This window comes from Pleurodeles waltl, chromosome 3_1 (genome assembly GCF_031143425.1).
Source record: "Pleurodeles waltl isolate 20211129_DDA chromosome 3_1, aPleWal1.hap1.20221129, whole genome shotgun sequence".
Taxonomy (NCBI): domain Eukaryota; kingdom Metazoa; phylum Chordata; class Amphibia; order Caudata; family Salamandridae; genus Pleurodeles; species Pleurodeles waltl.
In genome coordinates, this window is record NC_090440.1 from 1,341,278,468 (window position 1) to 1,341,301,770 (window position 23,303).

The 23,303-nt window shown below is 45.6% G+C and overlaps 1 protein-coding gene across 2 annotated transcripts in view; it reads left to right on the forward strand.

Moving 5' to 3' along the window:
• The window catches only part of KMT2A (lysine methyltransferase 2A), a 1,244,888-nt gene that overhangs the window by 511,650 nt on the left and 709,935 nt on the right, over positions 1-23,303 (forward strand). The window lies entirely within an intron of this gene.

Sequence of the window (23,303 nt, forward strand, 5' to 3'; positions counted from 1 at the left end):
TGGGCGGGATATCCAGGGTAGGGATAGACCATGCCCAATCCTCCTCCTGGGTGGACCCGAGATCATCCCAGTCAACAGGTTCAAATAGTGCTGGGGACAGTTTTGCAAAAATGCCTCCAGAACACAGATGGTTTTGGAGACCCAACACCCCCCTGCCCCCCAACCCCTCTAGTGTAGATGTTAAAAATGATCACAACTGTGTCTGTCCCGAATGATAGGTGGAGACCTAACAGGTCAGAATGTGATATGCAGCAGTTTAGTGATGTTCTAGTCCAAATGGTTAAACCCCCGCAAGGCCTGCCCCTGATAAGGGGCAAAGCAGGGATATAAAAATAGCCAGTTCGAAAGAGTGGATTGTTCGACCATGTCTCCTGGAGAAGACATATGTTGTGTTCCTCAATAAAGGAGGTAAAGGATGGGAGAGGGAGGATAGATCTCAGACCTGCCACATTCCATGAGACAAGTCGTACCCCAGTGATTGGGAACCGCCCTGTCCACTGACGTGATAATTGAAGGTTTATCTACCAGAGGTTGGTTTGGCAGGTGGAGTTGGCTGAGGGATCGTTATCACTATTGCCCAGCAGGATCTGGATTGAGTGGTGGTATCCATCTAGGGAAGCTGGCCTAACCCTAGGTGAGGTGTTCTCATGCTTGGCTGTCTGTTCTTGGATTGGTAAGCGAAGTTCCTGGGGAAGGGAGAGTACAAGTTATCATGGTTGTGCAATGGGTCATGGGCGATCTGGTGGAATCTGTTAGGAAGAGGGACGTAGGTGCTTGTGGTGACAAAGTTGGGAACTTCATCCATACCAGGGACAGGTGTTTTATTTAAGTCAGAGGGTAGTTCAGCTTGTGTTTCGGATGGTACTTCGTCAATCATTCTCACTAAGAGCAGATAGATTACCTGCTGGACAATAAGTGGGGCACACCCCATAGTTCACAGAGGGCCTACGGTATTTGAACTGGATACAGGATTGCCCTGGAGCACTTGTCCTTACGTCTAGGGCCACCAGGTTATCCACCATGCTCCTCTCACCAAATGTCAACTTTAGCATGTCAAAGTGTGCGCCTGGATCAGGCGTTCTGACTGCATCAATTATATCCTCACGTATTACAGAGTAGCAGCCTCTTACATGGCGAATCCTATGAATTACCTTATTTCTGATAGAATCGCCCCCTTCCCTTTGTGCCAGTGGGTGTAGCTTGGAACACTGACCATTAGAACATTGCTTTTAGATTGAAACTGGTCAATGGCGGGCTGTGCAGTGCATTTAGGGACAGTGTTGCTCATGGATTTGGTAGCAGGCATCAGATGCCTTTCCTGCGTCTAAGCTGTTGTGTGTGGGAGGCTGATAGAAATTCTTGATCTTAGCACCAGCTAAAGGTTGGCCAGCACAACTGGTTGCTGGCGATTTGTGCAACTTCATCCAGGTATCAAATGGATTTGGCATTGGGCTAAGGATATGATTCATGATGGTAGTGGGGTCTGAAGAAATAACTGCTCGCCTATTGCAATTAAGGAATTAACCATAGACTTGAGTTCTTCCACCTCTCTTTTTAAATCTTGTATGCGTAAGATGTGCTGTGCATTTGTCTAGGCTGAATATACATTTACATCTACTGACCCACCCACCCTGATGCCTGGGTCGTGGTCGTCATGTGGGTCTGAGATATTTATAAAAGGGCTAAAGCGGTTGGCACACTGAATAGTCACTAGGATCTAGTGGTGGCTCATTCGCTGATAATGAGGGAGCGTGGGTGAAGACATTCCTCCCCTCCCCCTCCCCTGTTGTGGCTGTGACCTGTTGGCCGCGTTTTACAAATATGTCAGCAATTTTCTTGTGACCTGCCCCCTTCCTGACTGGGGAGCACTAGCCCCCAGTTTTGTTTTGGCCATTATCCTGAAAAGAGGTTAAAATGTCTTCGCATTCACCAAGAAGGTTGTCATTTCTGTCCATAACAGTTATTAGCTGCATGCTTATGTCTTTTTCGCTTTGTTTTAAACACCGCCCCTGCCCCACCCTCTGTTGCTTTCCTTTTACCCATCAAAGGACTGTAATTGGTGGATAAGTGTTCTCTAGAGAGTTAGTTTAATGATACAGCCTGCAGGAGGATACAATAATAAAAAAAACGAGTCAACAAGGCCTACTTGTATGTATGTATGCCATATTTATAAAGCTCATTCCTACTCAAAAGAGCATTGAAGCGCTAAGAGGAGAGAGCAGAGGAGGAATGCAATAATAGAAGTACACCGCCCAGAGAGCAGGTAAAGATTAAAAAGTCAACAAAAAGAATAAGAAGTACAGACCGCAGTCCATGAGATACCAGAGAAAAGTATTATCAGGGGAAAAATCCATGTTTTTACCAATTTCCTAAATTTCAGATAACAGGGTTCTTGCCTGATGTTCAGAGGAAGCAGGTTCCAACTTTTGGCAGCAGCCACAGTAAAGGCTTTGTCACCCCATTTAGCTTTATGAGTTCGAGGAACCTGAATCCGGTAAGCTTGAGAGGACCTCAAGTTTCTCTTGGGCACATACCAGCGAAGCCTGATAGTAAGATATTGTGGTCAAATCCCATTAGCTGCATTATATGTTAAGCAGAGCGATTTTAAAATAATACGCTGAGCCACTGGCAGTCAATGTAATTGTCTGAGGCTCTCTCTGATATCCGCCATGGGAGATTGAGAACTGCTCTGGCGGCAGAGTTCTGAACCAATTGTTAATCAGCACCTTATCCAGATTGAGAAGTAGGGCATTGCAATAGTCTACCTTTGACATCACCAGTGCTAAAATGGCAGATACTCTCTATTCACGTGACAGATAAGGAAAAACATTTCTGACCATTTTGATGAACCAAAAACTAGTCTTTACATTATGGTTAACCTGTTTTTTGAAAGATAAATGATCATCAAACAGAATTCTCAGATTCCTGCTAACTGTGGAGGGTACAGGGCAGGTGCCGCAATCAGAAGGCCACCAGCGTGAGCTCCATAGCTCCTTTCCTGGTCCGAAACAAAGAATTTCGGTTTTGGTGGCGTTCATTTTATGCCAGTTGGTATTCATCCATTTACTCACTGCTAGCATACAATTACTAAACCAGTCCGCAACCACCTCCCAAGGCTGATTGATAGGGATAAGCTGAGAGTCATCTGCATAGGAGGATGGAATAAAACCAAAAGATCAAATTAAACTGACCAGCGGGCTACATACATGTTAAACAACATGGGGCTTAGGGAAGATCCCTGCGGAATCCCACAAGGTAAAAGGTAAGACGTAGATCTAAAATTGCCACAGCTAACTGTAGTCCATGTATTCGTAAGAACGGATTCCAAGAGCTTAAGCGCCCGGTCCCTGATTCCCCACTTGGTAAAGGCGAGATGTCAACAAGTAAGGGGAGATGTTATCAAATGCCGCTGATAGATCTAAAAGAACTAGAATAGCCCAGTGGCCTTAATCTACCAATTTCCGAATAGCATCGAAAGATGAGATCAAAGCCGTTTCCATGCTATGCGCTTTCCTAAAGCCATGTTGGGAGACATCAAGAGCTTCCGTTTGTGCTAGGAAATCAGCCAGTCCCAGGTTCAGGATTTTTTCTTAAATCTTTGCCAAATATGGGAGAAGAGCTATTGGCCGCAAATTACTCAGGTCCTGACTATCACCATCTGGCTTTTTCTTAAGGGGGAACCACTATAGTTTCTTTCCATGAATGAGGGGGGGGTACATCCCAGATATTAGGACCTCTTGGTAAATGGGAGCTAACTCCCGAGTCATCAGGTCAGGGGCTAAATTAAAAATAGAGGGAGGACACGGGTCAAGAGGGGAACAGGACTTAATTTCAAGAATCCTCTTTCTAATACCGTCAAGTGTGGGGATATGAAAGTCCGATAGTACTTTGCCGCTTGTGTTAAAGTCAGTAGGTGTCGTGAAGGGAGGCACTCCGAGGTTATCCTTAGGAGCAAAATTAACGTGTATTTGTAAAATCTTCTTCTCAAAGTGCATGGCAACCTTGTTGCAGAGTTCCTGAGAGTTTTCCAAATCAGCAGGCTTAAGGGGCGTAGATAACACCTTTATCGTCTTAAAAAGTTCCCTAGAAGCATTTAATGCCTCCTTCACTTTAATGGTATTAAAATTAGAATTGGCCTTAAATTGCGCCGCTTTATAAGCCTTAAGAGTGGACTTTAGTACCGCTTTTTCCTCTGGGGCTGGATTAAGTTTCCACCGGCGCTCCTGTTGTCGATACTTTCTTTGGAGGAGTTTAAGCTCCTTCATAAACCAGGGGTGACCAGGTTTCTTCCGGCTGCAGGGTCCCTGAGTTATAGGGGGCGCCAGTTGAGCCATGGTCATTTCCACCCCTTGCTGACATCTATCAAGCAGGGGCAGAGCAATTTTCTTAGCCTTTTCCCAGCCATCTTCTGATGCCGGGACTAACTCCTCCACTTTAACCTGCTTCCATAGCCTGACAACTTTGCTCACTTCCTCATTAGGATCAAGGAAATTCATAGAGGCAAATTTATAGTTTAACAGATAATGATCCGTCCAGCTCAGCTGGATGATGGTTAAGACCACTTGTAGAGAGGCTCGGACAAAAACCCCATCTAATAAATGTCCTGCCCTATGGGTTGCTGCCGAGTCTCTGAGGGTCCAATCCAGGGCCTCCATAAAGTCTAAAAACTCCCAGACCACAGGAGTACATGTCTCGCCAAAATGGATGTTAGTCACCCAGTATAATTGCCTTAGGGGACAAGACCATAGGTTCTATCAACTTAGCCCAAGATTGTACAAAGTTTGTAGGGGGACCTGGTGGACGATAAATCAAAAGGCCCTCCAACAGTACCCCACTGTTCTGAGAGATCTTGAAGGCCATAGCCTCACAAGTTTCAGTGGTGGGGTTAAACCAAGTTCACAGAAGCTCAGTCCTACAAATAATAGCCAGACCTCCCCCCCTGTCCTGGGGTCTATCTAGTCTGTGATAGGTATATCCTGGTGGGGAGGCAGCGACAAAGTCAGGATCAGATTCTGTCTTACCCCAATTTTCTGTAATAAATAATCAATCTGCCAGGTTTCAATCATTTCACTAACTTCAAGTTTATGCTTGGGGGAGAGAACGAGCATTTATTAAAGCGTACATGATGAACTGATTATAGGCTATCTTCTGTTCCTGTACTACCTCCCCCGACGTCAACGGCCTCCTATCCTGGGCTCTAACCTCTTTTAGCATTTGAGGAGCTTGAGCAGACCAATTACATATTTCACAGGTCCAAACAACCCCACATTCGATTAATGGCTTGGAATTGCCAATAGAAGTAAGCTTAAAAGTAAACTTACTGTAGTCTTTCTCTCCCCGAGAGATTGCACATTTATGAAATAGGGCAAAATCTCTAGCCCCTGGGCCCGTTCGGGCGCAGACGGGCTTGCCTTAGGCGCGCCAGCAGCACGGCCGCTCGATACAGCTCATTTATGCCGCCGGGGCTAAGGCTCGACGACAACTGGACCGCTAACTTGCGGTTCAAGCCAGAAGGAGGGCTCTTACTGACCCTCACTTCCAGAAAATGCCAAACAGAGAAAAATCACCCAAAAGAAGCAAGGTATTCACCACACCCCCGTTTCCCCTTCCTTTAAAAGTATAATAGCAGCAGATAAAATTTATAAAAGTATAAAAAGTCAGAAATGCGTTTTCGAAGTTTAAAAGGCGCAATATAAAAAGTGACAAATGACCTTATACCGAGTCGGCCAAAACTCGATCTCCTCTTCTGCGCTGCCGCTCGATACGGCTCATTTATGCCGCCGGGGCTAAGGCCTGACGACAACTGGACCGCTAACTCGCGGTACAAGCCGGAAGGAGGGCTCTTACTGACCCTCACTTCCGGAAAATGCCAAACAGAGGAAAAATCCCCCAAAAGAAGCAAGGTAATCACCACTCCCCCGTTTCCCCCTTTACTTGGAGATAAATGTTAGGGGGGTGGCCCCGCCCAGCCTCCTCCGGGCTCTGAGAGGTGTGGATGGGCCCGCCCTTCGTCCTGTGTCGCGAAGTGCCCCCACACACTTTAGAGCGCTCATTGGTCTGGTCAAGTGGATACAGGTGCTGGTGAAAATGGCTGCCTCCTGGGGCCTCAAAGCAGTCTGGAATATGAAGTTCCTTGCCAAAGTTTCTAGCGTGCAATAGTAATGTGCCTATCCGTGGTAACAGTCTCTTCTCTGGCAGAGAGGAAGGTGTCCGTCAGTGGTGTAACAAAGGCCTCTGGAGCCCCCCCAAATTACTCAGAACGGTGAAGGATGTCCATCTGCCTAAATCTAAATCCCATTGAATATAATGTGAATTAGATTTTGGCAGACAGGACATCTGTCACTATTGTGATGGAGTAACCCATCCTCAAAGTTCTAAACCAGGCTCTAAATCTTGTGCTATCTAAATTGATAGCTCCTCTATTTGTGCCTAAACTTAAGGATTCATTTCAGCACCTTGGAAGAGCGCTTAGTGACCATAAAGTCTGTGCGTAGAGTAAGCGATCTCCAGGATCATTCAGCAGTGTACATTCTTTCATTGCATTGGAACAGTTATGAGAACACACCCTTCTTGCCAAAAGGGATCTTAGAACTTCACCTAACTGAATTTATCTCCTTGCGGTTTTCGTTAGAATTCCTTCCACTTTGGTAGGGAGAAGATGCAGAGAGTCCCGAAGGTATAATGAGATCACACAAAATTTTAGAGAAAATCCAATTAGCTGTTCATTAATTTTTTAATTTTAAATGGCCACATTACCACTTTATCTACATTTCTAATGATGATAATCTTATCACTTTGTTGGTTCTATAATGACCTTTATTCATCAGAGGTTTGATTAGGATGGTTAAAATTAGTTTGACTTTTTGTGTATTTCCAAGCATTTTATTTATATAAATCTTTGAAATCTTGGTTTGGCAATTTAAGTGAATATGGATTTTGATTTTAAACCACTTTCCACAGATTAATTGTTGTCTATGTCCAGTTTCGAGGCTACCTCTTATATTTTTTATTCTTAGAGTGTTAATATTGTTTTTAATATCTATTAGAAATTGAGCTATCATTTCAGTTTTTTATGTTGTATAACAGTGCAGGTCTGTGACTCGTTTCATAGATATTCTTTAACTTCAGTAGTCATACCAGTTTGAATAAGTCAACATTCAAATTAAACACCTTTAAGTGGTGTTCAGTAAAATAATCCTACTTTTTATCTTTCATTTCCACATCCGTTAATGTGTTTGTTACCTGGTAGTTTCAAAGCCATATTTAGTTATTGACATGCTCTTCTCTCCTCTTATTTCTCTTTTTGACTCATGATTCGGAGACATTTGGTCTTGGTCATTTTTCACTTAATCTATTGCTCTTTCCTTTTTTTTTTTTTCACACGTTTCATGAATGATTGGACTCCTGTACCTCTCACCTTCTTGACTTTGTCCAAAATGACATTTTCTACATCTTCTCGGTTACCAAGGGTCACTACAGTGAAGTTATGTCTAATTTTAGAAACATTTATTAAAGTCACCTATTAAAAAATCCATGTATGTTGATTCTCCTAAAATTAATATCTATAATCTTGGTTAAAATTAAACAGTAATTTACTTATTTCCTAGCTTGCTACATGCCATATGATCTATCAAAAGTAAATTTAAAACAATAAAAAAAGAAATATAACCAATTCATGCCAAAATTGTTGAATAGCACGGTGCTTAGGTAAGCTGATTCATTAAATATTTTTGTTATGTCATGTTAAATAGGCATTCAAAAACTTTCAGTTAAAAACCTCTTCATGTTTCACTTGTAGTGATGGAGGAATTATACTAGCATTGTGAGGTATAATAATTGGTGCCTAGCATAAGTTCCTAACAAATAAACAGAAGTTTATTTTTGTTTGCTCTCTTGTTTGATACACACTTTTAAAATGATTACCATGTTTACTTATGAACTCTTAGCTTGCATGTTTTTTCCTAATCTGATGTAAAATCCGCTAATAATGGAATTCATTTTTGACAGACTTCAATCTAGAAATTACACATCATTGTTCTAACTATCATCAGAATGGAAAGCTTTTTAAATATTTTCTTTTGTAGTGAAGCTCAGGTATTGCCTTGCATATGTGTAATGCATATATATACACTGAAGATGGTAGGGTTCATTGTGAAACTTGTGCTGAAATAGATTTTTCCAAATTTGAATGAGGCTGACATTGATTTCAAACGCTGAATGAAAAAGAATTGAGACATAAACAATAGTCAATTGACATTGATGTGTCACAACTTTACCTTACACTGTAGATTAAATCATATCATATGAATGGAAGATAAAAGTTTTTATATGAGATCAAGTGGTTAGATGTACACTAATCTGCCATTTAATCCTTGACAAGGGGTGTTTATGACCTGAAGATTCTTTTCATGTGGAATCACATGCCATCTTTGTTGGTAGTTCATTTATAGCCCTAAATAGTAGAGTAAAGTAGCAGACTCCGGTCTCCTTACCCACTTCACTCAGCCATAAGGTAGGAAAAAGAGAAACCGTTCAAAAAGACAAACTTTCATGAAGTACATAAACTGAAAAGTTTCTAAGGGCAGCCTCACTTTAAAGTCAGCTTTGGTGTCCGCATCAAGAAAGTGTTTTGAAAGAAAAAAACAAAAAATGTGTGTATGTAAATATATTCACTGAAAAAAAAACCAAAGGTTAAAGTGGTGTTATAGTTGGGTGAAAAAAAAAAAATAGAAATTCACCATTTATTGTTAGCAGAGCTCATTATACCTTGCTCCTCCACTATGTGCTGCTCATGATCTCATATATTACATCACTTGTGGCATATTCTGTGACATCATTTAGGACATCACTCATGACTTCTCAAATGACATAATTTAATCTATTTTTGTCCCGAATACTCTATAATGGAGTATGACATTAGAGGTATGAAAGTAAATATCAAATAGCTCAGAATAATATAAAGCATCATTAATTCTATCCCACATACAACTCTCCTAGGTGAAGCAAGCTTCTGTTATGTGCAGCATTGAGCCTGTACCATACACTTCATGGGAGCTCGTGTTGACAATCAGCAACACATAGATGGTTAACATCTACTGCACATAGTTGAATCTTTATACAACTGTTCAGGGAAAACTAAACTTATCCAGTAATGGATCTTTCATAAATTCACATGCTTGAATCATCCCCGTCGTCGAAGTGGGAGTCCCACTGTACATAAAATATCAACATTTAACAAATACATTTTTTTTGCCATAGGCTATAATGGAAATACCAGTCACTCATATAGCCTATCCAGGTCCTTTTGTGAAAAGGACCCAAACTTGCCTGCTGGCCAATCAGGCACCAGCACCCTCTAGAACACTCTCCAGAGAAGCGCCTTCCCTCAGATTTTCTACTGCATGTCGTGTGAAGGAAGTCTCCCTGAGCTCTGCTCAGTTTTCTACTTCTTCAGAAGCTTTTTTCTCTCAGAGAACTTAAAAGATGTCGGATTCTTCTAGAAAAGGCCTTTTCCGTCCTTGCAAGACCTGTGGAAAGAAAAGGCTCCATGTGGATGATCCACATAAAGACTGCTTGTATTGCCTATACCCACAACACCAGGTGAAGGACTGCAAGATATGTCGTACTTTCTCCACAAAAACCCTCCGAGACCCTGAGGGTAGACTCCTGACATGGTTACAGGCAAAATCCTGTACTTCAGGTGAGGAGAGTGGGTCAGAAAGGCCGCACAAAAGGTCCAAATCTGAGGACCTGGGCCAGACGGAAAAATCTAGAAAGAGGCAGAAATTACATCATGGAAAAGGTTTACAGACTTCAGTTTCCTCTGAACCTTCCTCTCCTCTTCAAAAGGAGTCCTACCGTCTTTCTCCTTCCTCAGAGCCTTCTTCTTCTAGAAAGGTAACCATTAAAATTAAGTCGACGACAACACCACCGTCGACGACCGTGACAACGGTGTTTATAGCTACCATCTCCACTACCTCGTCGACGAGACCATCGTCGGCGACCATTACACTGACGTCAACGGTAAGGGCTCCTATACCCTCAATCAAACCTTCGTCTACGAGGGTTCCAGAACGGAGTGCGTCGTTGACAACATTGACTCCGTCGTCGTCGACGACAACATCGTCGCTGATAACACCGTCGATGAAAAGCCCTGTCAACTATAACATCACCTACGACAGCGTCGTCGGCCGTCTCACCGTCGACGAAGACACCGTCGAAGAAGCCATCGTCGATGACACCAGTGCGTCGACGACCACTGTCGTCGACACCATCATCGACGAGACCGTCGTCGATGGAAAAATCATCCATGATCACAGTACCGTCGACGGCACCTTCAACATTCACACCATCTACTATGCTACTGGTGCCTGTCAGACAGAGGCTACTCCTACGAGGTCTCTGGATCTTCGAGCCATGGTCAGGATCACATCTCTGCCCAGATCAGAAATTTATCCCACAGGCACGTCTCCAAGCAAGGTGCCAACTTTAGTACCCAGTCATCTTCTTGACTGGGAGGAATCCGATGAGGGTCCATTCGGAGATGCCCACAGCCCATCACAGCTCCACGTTAAATATCAGGAAGACGACGATGATGAGTATGACCAATAACAACCATATTACTCACATCAAGAACGCTATTACCAACCGAGAGAGCTTCAGCCAAGAGACTCTATTCAGATGCCTTCCTCCTTAATCCAGGATTTACAATCCATGCTACAGGATTATAGGAGAAGGTTCCCAGTTACAGCAGAAGATCAGCCACCACCGCCAGCTTCTCCTGCTACACCAAGAAACGTCCCTCCGCCTCCAGCTACTCCCAGGATGACACCTCACTCTGTTTTAGCCACACCCCCAAGAGATGAAGGTTCCACTTCAAGGGAAGAAGAGGAAGAAGGAAAGATTTCTACTCTGCAACATCCCACTGAGGAATGGGATGACTACTTAGCCCCCACTCCTTCTCCACCACCACCTCGCCCTTCTGATTGTCCACCAGAGGATATAGGCGGTTTCCACAACCTAATGGACAGGGCTGCCGCACGCTTTCACCTTCCAACATCTGTCTCTCAGTCAGAATGTTTCCTGCATGATTTTAAGGAGCAGTCAAGAAAGTCCGTACGGTCCATTCCCATTATTTACTTTATATGGAGAGAGAGTACAAAGATCATGCGCAACCCGGCAACAGTCCCGCCAGTACCGCAAAAATTGGACAAGAAATACAAGGCAACCCAAGACTCTCCGGCATGTCTTACTGGCCACCCAAAGCCTGACTCAGTGATTTCGCAAGCGGCTCAAAGGTGTTCCAAGAACCCGTCGACACCTATCTCTACTCCTCCAGACAGAGACGGAAGGATTGGATAATGTGGGCAAAAGATTCTCCTCCATGTCAGCAATCACTGTCAGAGCAGCAAATTAATTAGCAATCCTGGGTCGTTATGACTGGCAAATGTGGTCGGATATGCAACCTTTCATCGATCTCATCCCTGAAAGCAAGCATAGGCACGGAAGATCCTCCAAGAAGGTGAGCGTACGTCGGAGGAGATAATCGACTGTGCTCTAGATATAGCCTCCACCGGCTTTCGTCAGCTGGCTGGTGCCGCGTCTTAGGCCGCCAGGGTTGGCTCAAAGTCACATCTTTGAGGCCGGAAGTGCAGTCTAGAATCCTCGACATGCCCCACGATGGCGAACTCTCTTTGGCAAGCACGTAGATGACGTTCTCCAGGCCATTAAGACAGACACAGACACTGCCAAGTCCCTAGGTACCCTACAGTACCGGAACAGCCCTTTCGGGGTGCTAGAGGAAGAGGATTTACTTCATTTCGAGGTTCCTTTCACAGACAGTACCAGCAACCCCAATATAGGCAGTCCTATCATCAACAGTATAGGCAAACATCTACGGCTTCTTATGCCAGACAAGGAGGAAAGAGAAGACAGGGTTCACAAAACAGAGATCAACCCAGAAAGCAATGATCTTCTCCAGGCACCGGCTATGCTTCCCCAATGTTCACACCATCAACGAATAGGAGCAAACATCTCCAACTGCATCCAGGAGTGGAAGAAAATAACATCAGACAAATGGGTGCTGGACATAGTGACAAGAGGTCATACCCTGGAATTCATACAAAAACCACCGCATCATCCACCAAGAACAGGCAGACCGCTCCATCTTCGTCTGCTTCAACAAGAGATATTCCTTATGCTTTTCAAGGGAGCTATAGAAAGAGTTCCAGTTCAGCAACGAGGTCTCGGATTTTACTCCCGTTTCTTCTTGATAAGGAAAAAGTCAGGGGAATGGCGACCGATACTAGATGATCACGCTGTCGGATATCCTGCACCTTCTCAATCCTGGAGATTTTATGACAACATTGGATCTCCAGGATGCTTACTTCCACATACCAATACATCAGAAACATCGCAAATATCTCCGCTTTACTGTAGCCGTGCCCATTATCAGTTAAAAGTTCTACCATTCGGGCTGAGGTCAGCTCGAGGAATCTTCACAAAATGCCTTGCCCCAGTAGCGGGTTTCCTCCGCAGCAAGGGCTTCCAGGTGTTTCCATACCTGGACGACTGGCTCATAAAAGCTCAGTCTCCGCTACTAGCTTCCAAGGCTACAACGCTTGCCTGAGATTATTCCGCAGTCTGGGGCTAACAGTAAATTTACAGAAGTCGGTCACACTTCCCTCATGCAGAAGAGTCTTCCTGGGTGCGGAATTAGACACCATCCAGAACAAAGCATATCTCACTCCGGCACGGCAGCAGAAGCTAACCAACTTAGCTGTCAGAATTTCCACAAAAGAGTTTGTTTCAGTACGACTGTTCAAGTCGCTTCTGGGCATGATTTCCTCAGCCATCGTCCTATTTCGACTAGCAAGGTTGAGAATGAGACCGTTACAAGAAGAACTACAACTCCAGTGGACCCAGTCGCAAGGGTCCTTCGACGACTTAGTAACTGTCACGCCAAAAATTCGGCAGGCGTTGAAGTGGTGGTCTCAGACCAACCATCTCTCCCAAGGTCTTACTTTTTGAACACCAATGACAGACTTTATCATCACCACAGACGCTTCCTTGTAAGGCTGGTGAGGCCATTTACAAGACATGCGCATTTGAGGGAAGGTGGTCCAATCTCCAGAAAGGAATGCACATAAAGCTGCTGGAATTGAAGGCGATCCATCTCACGCTCAAGGCTTTTCTTCCACGCATCGCAGGGTCCTCAGTGTTGGTCAGGACGGACAACACAACAAGTATGTTTTACATCAACAAGCAGGGAGGAACAAGATCCCTCTCCCTCTCAAGGGAAGCTCAGTCTCTTTGGGACTGGCTCACGCTGCACAATATTCGCCTCAGGGTGGAGCACCTGCCATGGGTCAACAACGCCCTAGCGGACTCTCTCAGCAGGACGGACGACAACTGCCACGATTGGGAACTCAACCAGAACATACTCGAAGGCATCTTCCAACGATGGGGTCAGCCGATCCTATACTTGTTTGCCACCAACCTGAACGCCAAATGCCAGTTCTACGCCAGTCGATACCCATTGTTGTGGGGAAATGCTCTTTTGATGCGATGGTACGGGATCTTTGCCTACGCTCCCCCCCCCATCCCATTGATACCCAGGCTCCTCAGGAAAATGAAGTCCGAATGCTGCAAGATCATTCTCATAGCCCCCAGATGGCCCAGACAGTACTGGTACACGGAGCTCCTACTCCGGTCCATGGCCAATCCAGTCCACCTTCCTTGCAACCACAACCTTCTCACAAAGAATCAGGATCTAATCCTTCATCCCGATCTAACTTCTCTTCAATTGCATGCTTGGCTCTTGAGTTCAGAGAGTTTCACGGTATGAACATCGATCAGGAATGCTGACTGATATTATCTAGGTCACGAGCAGAGAGCACAAATAAGACGTACAAACTCAAGTGGAAGAGATTTTGTGTTTGGTGCTCTAGAACGATTTCCACCCGTTACAAATTAAGCCTTAAATTCTTTCGTACCTTCTCACACTCTCTAAGGCTGGTCTTTGCCATGCATCAGTCAAGATTCACCTAGCAACTATAGCCTCCTATAGGCGATCACCTGAGATGCCCTCAATCGGTTCATCCAGAATCATTAAGCAGTTCATGAAAGGACTCTTCCACACTTTCCCTCCGGTGCGGTTACCTCCGCCAGAGTGGCACCTCAATATAGTCCTGTCTCCGCTCATGAAAGCCCCTTTCAAACCTATTCACAGGGCGGAACTCAAGTACATCACATGGAAAGTGGCAACCCGGCTTGCTCTCACTTCCACCAGAAGAGTCAGTGATATACAGGCTTTTACGACTAAAGAACCTTTTCTGTTTTTTTCTGATGAGTTTGTTATGCTCAGGACCAACCCCAGATACATTCCAAAGGTGCCATCTTCATTCCATCTCAATGAGCAGAAAAAGCTCTACATTCTTGGGCATCAAACGATGCCTCAAATTTTACCTTCAAAGTTCCAAACAGGTCAGGAAATCAGATCAACTCTTTGTATCATATACTCTTGGACGACAAGGAGCAGGGGTCACCAAGGCCACTATAGCCCGGTGGATTTCCTCTACAATTCAGTTCTGTCACACCAAAGCAGGAAAGCTGTTGACTAGGCACCTGAGAGCCCACTCCACAAGAGCAGTCTCCACATCGGCTGCTTTGTTTCAGGGTATTGCCTGGATAAGATATGTCAAGCTGCGACATGGAAGACTATGCACTCCTTTACTCAGCACTATTGTTTGGAGTCCTCGCAGAGAACCGACTCTCTAGTTAGACAAGCTGTTCTACGTCATCTCATTCACTAAGGTGAGACCTTTCCTTGGTTATATCGAAACTGTTTGATGTGCAAATAGCCCATGATTGCTATACAATATACTTTGACATGCTTCGACATAAGTATTTATGTGGTTATGTATAGGTGTATATATGTGTGTGTGTGTATATATATATATATATATATATATATATATATATATATATATGTATATGTTCGATGGCATGTGTAGCGGCAGATACACATGCCGTGCATTATCCTGCCATCTAGTGTTGGGCTCGCAGTGTTACAAATTGTTTTTCTTTGAAGAAGTCTTTTCGAGTCACGAGATCGAGGGACTCCTCCCTTTCTGCTCCATTGTGCATGGGCGTCGACTCCATCTTAGATTGTTTTCTTTTCGCCATCGGGTTCGGACGTGTTCCTCTTCGCTCCGTATTTTGATTCGGAAAAGTTACTTAGTTATCGGAAAATTTGACGGTATTGTTCGTGCTCGGTACCGGTTTAGTGTTAGCACAGTGACACAGAAGAAAGAAGCGCTCCGGCGGCCCTTCGGGGCTTCCACTCTCCACCGGGGCCTGGTCGGCCCAACCGCGTCCATCTTCAAACCTCATGGACCGGACCCCCTTCCGCTTCTGCCGCAACTGCCACGCAAAGTATCCTTATACAGACCAACACTTGGGGGGTCATTACGACCCTGCGGCTGGCGGTAAGTTAGTGGTAACACCGCCAACAGGCTGGTGGTGTTCCGCCAGCTATTATGACCGTGGCGCAATAGCCACGGCCATACCTCCGGCCCCTCCACTATACCGCCAGGCTTCCGCCTGGCAGTCATAATCCCCAGGGCAGCGGTGCAAGCACCGCTGCCCTGGGGATTGAGTCCCCGACCGCCAGCCTGTCTGTGGCGGTAAACACCGCCATGGAAAGGCTGGCGGTAAGGGGACTTGGGGTGCCCCTGGGGCCCCCCCTGCACTGCCCATGCACTTGGCATGGGCAGTGCCGGGGCCCCCAGGCATAGCCCCGTTGCGCATTTCACTGCCCGAATTTCGGGCAGTGAAATGAGCGACGGGTGCTACTGCACCCGCTGCACATCAGCATTGCCGCCTGCTCTATTACGAGCCGGCAGCAATGTTGATGTGACTTTTCTGCTGGGCCAGCGGAAAAGTCATAATTATGAGCCAGTAATACTGCCGGCAATGGCGGTATTCTGGCTCCCGCAGCCTCGGTGGCCTTTTTAAAAGACCGCCGAGGTTGTAATGACCCCCTTGGTCTGTAATCTGTGTTTGTCTTCTGAACACAGGGAGGATACTTGCGAGGCCTGTCGGTCATTTTGATCCAAGAAAACACTACGAGATCGAAGAGCTTGAAGACTCCAGATGGTGTCGACACCGGCCAAGCACAACGACGTCGAGGAAGAGGAGAGATTCTCCATTCAAGATTCGGACTAGGACGAGTCCGAAAGTGAGCAGCCGAAGATGCAGCAAACCGTGAGTAAACCAGCCCGACAAAGACTCACTCAAAAATAATAAAGGCCAAGGGGATGCCACCGCCAACAGGCCATGGCTTAACCTGAAAACACGGTGACCAAACATCGGCACCGAAAAAGGCCTCCCAGCAGCCGAAGACATCCAACTCCGGTCGAGATACCGGCTCCGAACAGACTCGGCACTGAGAGTTCGGCACCCCGAAAGTCAAGAAGGTTTCCTCTGAGCCGAAAAAGACTGTACAATAAGCTTTGGTGCCGAAACATGCAGCCTCGGAGCCGAAACCAGGCTCCTATACAGAAGAGCAAGGCCTTTCAACTCAATTACAAGGGCACAGATTTGAACAAGAACTGGGCATGGAGAGCCAGACCATACCCAGAGGAGGTTGCACATACAAAAGGACACAGGGAAAATCCAAACTCTTCCTCCAATAAAGATCAAGCGCAAGCTCGCATTCCAGGAAACGGAAATGCAGCCAAAAGCGAAAGTGGCTAAAGAGAAGACACCACCAAGGTTCTCGCCACAGCAATCTCCATTACATTCGCCACATCTGTCCCCGGTAGCAACACCACCAATGATGCAGTCGCCGACACACACAGGGATGACCCAAGATGACCCGGATGCATGGGATTTGTATGATGCACCGGTCTCAGATAATAGTCCCTATTGCTACCCGGCAAGGCCTTCACCACCTGAGGACAGCACTGCATACATGCAGGTGGTTTCAAGGGCAGCTACATTCCATAATGTAGAGATGCATTCAGAGCCCAAAGAGGACGACTTTTTGTTTAACACCCTGTCATCTACTCACAGTTCATACCAAAGCTTGCCAATGCTGCCAGGCATGTTAAAACATGCCAAACAAGTGTTCCAGGACCCAGTAAAAGGCAGACCCATCACGTGTGGAGAAGAAATATAAACCTCCCCCAACTGACCCTGTGTTTATCACGCAACAATTAACTCCTGATTCGGTGGTAGTGGGAGCAGCCCGAAAAAGGGCAAACTCACAATCCTCAGGAGACTCATCACCACCCGACAAGGAAAGTCGGAAATTCGATGCAGCAGGCAAGAGGGTGGCAGCACATGCAGCCAATCAATGGCGGATTGCCAATTCTCAGGCTCTACTGGCTCGATACGACAGGGCACATTGGGATGAAATGCAACATCTCATTCAGCACCTTCCTAAAGAGTACCAGGAACGTGCCCAACAGGTTGTTGAGGAAGGTCAAACTATTTCTAACAACCAAATAAGGTCGGCTATGGACTCAGCGGCAAGGACAGTGAACACGGCAGTAACCATTCGTAGGCACGCATGGTTACGGAGCTCCGGATTTAAGCCAGAAATCCAGCAGGCTGTGCTGAATATGCCGTTCAACCAACAACAATTGATTGGGCCGGAGGTGGATATGGCAATAGAAAAACTGAAAAAAGACACGGACACGGGCAAAGCCATGGGCGCGCTCTACTCCCCACAGAGCAGAGGCACTTTTAGGAAGCTGCACTTTAGAGGGGGGTTTCGTTCACAAACCACAGAGCCTTCCACCTCACAAGTCAGACCCACATATCAGGGCCAGTATCAGAGAGGAGGTTTTCGAGGACAATATAGCGGTGGACAATTCCCTAAAGCAAGAGGGAAATTCCAGTGCCCAAAAACCCCACAAACCAAACAGTGACTTTAATGTTACAAACCCCCACGACGCAACACCAGTGGGGGGGGAGACTTACCGCATATTACCACAACTGGGAACACATAACTACGGACGCATGGGTCCTAGCCATTATCCAACATGGTTATTGCATAGAATTCCTACAGTTGCCACCAGATGTGCCTCCAAGAGTACACAATATGTCCAAACAACACTTAGACCTGTTACAACTAGAAGTCCGAGCATTGTTACAAAAACAAGCAATAGAACTAGTACCCAACCATCAAAAAGGAACAGGTGTCTACTCCCTGTATTTCCTAATTCCAAAGAAGGAGAAAACACTGAGACCCATATTAGACCTCAGAACACAATCTTTACATCAAATCAGATCACTTTCACATGGTAACACTTCAAGACGTGATTCCCTTGCTCAAACAGGACTACATGTCAACATTAGATCTCAAGGATGCTTACTTCCACATACCCATACATCCTTCCCACAGGAAATACTTAAGGTTTGTAATCCAAGGTGTGCATTACCAATTCAAAGTGTTACCATTCGGGATAACAACAGCCCCAAGGGTATTCACAGAATACCTTGCAGTAGTAGCCGCTCACATCAGGAGACCGCACATGCACGTATTCCCCCTACTTGGACGATTGGTTAATAAAAACCAGCACTCAGCAACAGTGTCTTCTACACACACAATACGTCATAGAAACCCTACACAAACTAGGGTTCTCTCTAAACTACCAAAAATCACATCTACAACCGTGCCAAATACAACAATACTTAGGAGCAACAATCAACACACAAAATGGATTGCCACTCCAAGTCCACAAAGGGTACAAGCCTTCCAAAATATAATATTAAACATGTACCCAAACCAGCACTATCAATTGAGGTTCTTATGAAACTGCTAGGCATGATGTCTTCATGCATAGCCATTGTCCCAAACGCAAGACTACACATGCAGCCCTTACAACAGTGCCTAGCAACACAATGGACACAAGCACAGGGTCAACTTCAAGATCTAGTGTTGATAGACCGCCAGACACACTTCTCGCTTCAATGGTGGAATCCAATAAATTTAAACCAAGGGCGGCCATTCCAAGACCCAGTGCCTCAAGCTGTTATCACAACAGATGCTTCCATGATAGGGTGGGGGGCACACCTCAACAAGCACAGCATACAGGGCCAATGGGACAATCAGCAAAAACAACTTCACATAAATCATTTGGAACTGCTAGCGGTGTTTCTAGCATTAAAAGCATTTCAACCACTGGTAGCCCACAAACACATCCTTGTCAAAAACCGACAACATGACAACAATGTATTATCTCAACAAACAAGGGGGGACACACTCGTTACAACTGTGTCTCTTAGCGCAAAGGATTTGGCATTGGGAAATTCACAATCACATTCGCCTGATAGCACAATACATACCAGGCATTCAGAATCAGTTAGCCGACAATCTCAGTCGAGACCACCAGCAAACTCACGATTGGGAAATTCATCCCCAGATCCTACAAGATCACTTCCGCCGCTGGGGAACACCAAACATAGACCTATTCGCAACAAAAGAAAACGCAAAATGCCAAAACTTCGCATCCAGGTACCCACACCCTCAATACAAGTGCAATGCACTATGGATGAGTTGGTCAGGGATAGTTGCTTACGCTTTCCCCCCATCCCTCTCATTCCTTATCTGGTCAACAAACTAAGTCACAAAAAACTCAAACTAATACTCATAGCACCAGCCTGGGCTTGCCAACCGTGGTACACAACACTGTTGGACTTATCGGTAGTACCCCACATCAAACTACCAAACATACCAGATCTCTTAACACAACACAAACAACAGATAAGACACCTGAATCCAGCATCGCTCAATCTAGCAATCTGGCTCCTGAAGTCTTAGAATTTGGACATTTAAATCTTACACAAGAGTATATGGAGGTCATTTAAACAAGCAAGAAAACAAACAACAAGGCATTGTTACGCAAACAAATGGAAAAGATTTGTTTGCTACTGCCACACTAACCAGATCCAACCACTACATGCCTCCACAAAGGACATTGTAAGCTACTTAATACACTTACAAAAGCCTAATCTAGCATTCTCTTCCATTAAAATAAATCTCACTGCAATATCTGCCTATCTGCAGATTACACATACAACATCGCTTTTTAGAATCTCAGTCATTAAATCATTTATGGAGGGACTAAAATGAATCATACCCCCCAGGACACCACCATTTCCTTCGTGGAACCTTAATATTGTATTAACACGACTCATGGGCCCACCTTTCGAACCCATGCATTCTTGTGAAATGCAATGTCTGACCTGGAAAGTAGCCTTTCTAATAGCCATCACATCACTTAGAAGAGTAAGTGAGATACAAGCATTTACTATTCAAGAACCCTTTATACAAATACATAAACATAAAGTGGTTCTCCTTACAAATCCGAAATTCTTACCAAAAGTCATATCACCATTCCACCTAAACCAAACTGTGGATCTCCCAGTCTTCTTTCCGCAACCAGACTCAGTAGCCGAAAGAGCCTTACATACATTAGACATAAAAAGAGCACTAATGTATTACATTGACAGAACAAAACAATTTCATAAAACAAAACAATTGTTTGTAGCCTTCCAAAAACCTCATGCAGGTAATCCTATATCCAAACAAGGCATCGCCAGATGGATAGTTAAATGTATTCAAACTTGCTATATTAAAGCAAAAAGAGATTTACCTATTACACCAAGAGCACATTCCACGAGGAAAAAAGGCGCCACAATGGCTTTTCTTGGGAATATACCTATGACGGAAATTTGTAAGGCAGCCACCTGGTCTACGCCTCATACATTTACTAAGCATTACTGTGTAGATGTGTTAGCAACACAACAAGCCACAGTAGGACAGGCTGTATTAAGAACATTATTTCAAACAACTTCAACTCCTACAGGCTAACCCACCGCTTTTTGGGGAGATTACTGCTTATTAGTCTATGCACAGCATGTTGTATCTGCAGCTACACATGCCATCGAACGGAAAATGTCACTTACCCAGTGTACATCTGTTCGTGGCATGAGACGCTGCAGATTCACATGCGCCCTCCCACCTCCCCGGTAGCCTGTAGCCGTTTTTAGTTGAATGAAAATTGTAAATATGTAAATAAATATTCTTTTGATGCACATTAAGTACATAGATAACTACTCCATTGCATGGGCACCTCTAGTATACTCACAACTCCTACCTCACCCTCTGCGGGGAAAACAATCTAAGATGGAGTCGACGCGCAATGGATCCGAAAGGGGGGAGTCACTCAGTCTCGTGACTCGAAAAGACTTCTTTGAAGAAAAACAACTTGTAACACTCCGAGCCCAACACTAGATGGCAGGATAATGCACAGCATGTGAATCTGCAGCGTCTCATGCCACGAACAGATGTACGTAAGATGTAAGTGACATTTTCCATATGTATATGACGTATGTATGTATATACGTTAATTACCTGCTGGCAGTTACCAATAGGTAGTTATAGTTAAGACGCAGTTTCCGTAGGAAAAGTGTTTTTTGTTTTTCCAGTATCATTTGCTCCGTTTGACAAATCCTCACAAAAATTTTAAAACTAATTTGCCATTCACTTCAGCTGTTGTCTTGAAAGTTTTGGGGGAATTCATCAAGCGGGGTCAAAGAAAGGGAAGGGGGGGGTGGTAAAATGCTTTTACCCCATGCAATTTCCTATCGTGATTTTGAACACAACTACAGCCGAAGCACTGGACGGAATTACACCAACATGGCAGAAAGCTAGCTCTTGGTCTAGAAAGCGTGCTTTTTGTGATATGTTGTAAATCTGTTCAGTAGTTTTTGTGAAATTTAAGGAAAAAGAAATATAGATATCCCAGGACTGCGAGTCCCTGCAGATCGGACAGTGCATGTCCTGATATCTGATTGGCTGCCAACACTTCAACCAGGAAATGTTTACAGCTATTTTGGGACTCAGACTGAGCGGAGTCCCAAAAATAATCTTTAAAAAAAAAAAAAGAATAGGGGTTAGGGTAGGAAACCCTGACCCCCTAGCCCTGGTGTTAGGGTCCCTCAGGGACCCCCACCAGGGCAGTAGAGCATTTCTTTTTCTTTTTTTGACACAAAATGGCAGTAGACGTGTGTTGGGGGGGGGGGGGGGGGAAATGGGGCACACGCACGGATTCCCATATTGTTTATTTTTACGCCCCCGGGTGGGCCAGGTTCAGAGGGCATATGAAGTGACTATATTTTCAGAGGTTGGTGCATGCGACCACCATCACCCCTCTGCCCTGCCCAGAGACTTTTTTTCCAGCAGAGACACCACCTCTCTGGGGAGTTAAACATAAAAATACACTGAGTAAGCCTTTAAAGGCCCCCGGGAACACCACCTCCCTGGGACAGGGTGTATATATAATAGAGGAGGTGGGGTGGGGGGGCGCGTGGACCTCTCTTTTCAGTCAAGTTACCCCAGGAACTGCAACCTCCCCTGGGCACACAGGTTGTCAAAAGGGGAGAGGGCTGTACGGCCCCCATCCTTGGACATATTCGTCCCCAGGGACCACCACCTCCCCAGGGCATGGCCAATATTCCAAGAGTTGGGGGGCTGTGCAGCCCCCCGCCCAAGCAGTTTACGGACCTTGGGACTACCACCCTTTGCAAACAAAAGGAGGGGGGCAAATGTGGTCCACCTCCTGCAGCTACTAATGGCCCTGGGTTATCACCAGTGCCAACTCCCCATCTCCCAAGGTGCCCACCTTCTGGAGATGGCAGTTTACTTTCTATTGGCGGAGCTTTGACATCTCCCAACAAGTGAAAGCAAAGTGAAAGTGCTCCTGCTCGCTAGGAGCAGACTTGTAAAACAGATGAAAGGATTGCTCCCGCGTGCAGGGAGCAGCATTTTAGCTGCCCCCTTTGTGCAGGAGCGATGCCTGCTCCTGCTGGAGGCAGGGATCCGGCAACGACCGCAGGTTCCTTGAGACTCCCCTGCAGTCCCCATGTGAAATAACATAGAGCAGGGGGACGCGTTTGGAGCTTTGCGGGGGCTGTCACATTCAAAGTACGTCCCTCAGGATCTACCACGGTAAGGGCCACCATCGCTGCCACACCTGTTTTGCACCGGGAGGTGCTACTTCAGGCATCGCTGTGTACCACTGTGCGGGACACGTTTGGAACTTTTTGTGGGGTCTGTCCCATTCAAACTACCTGCCCCAGGAGCTACCGCGGCAAGGTCCGCCAACGCTGCCACACCTGTTTCACCTGGATCTGCTACTTGAGGCATTGCTGTGTCCTGTGCTGGACGTGCCAAGGCGCGTGCCTGGGTGAAAACGGGCCAAGAGCAGACCTGTCTGCACCCGTCGGAG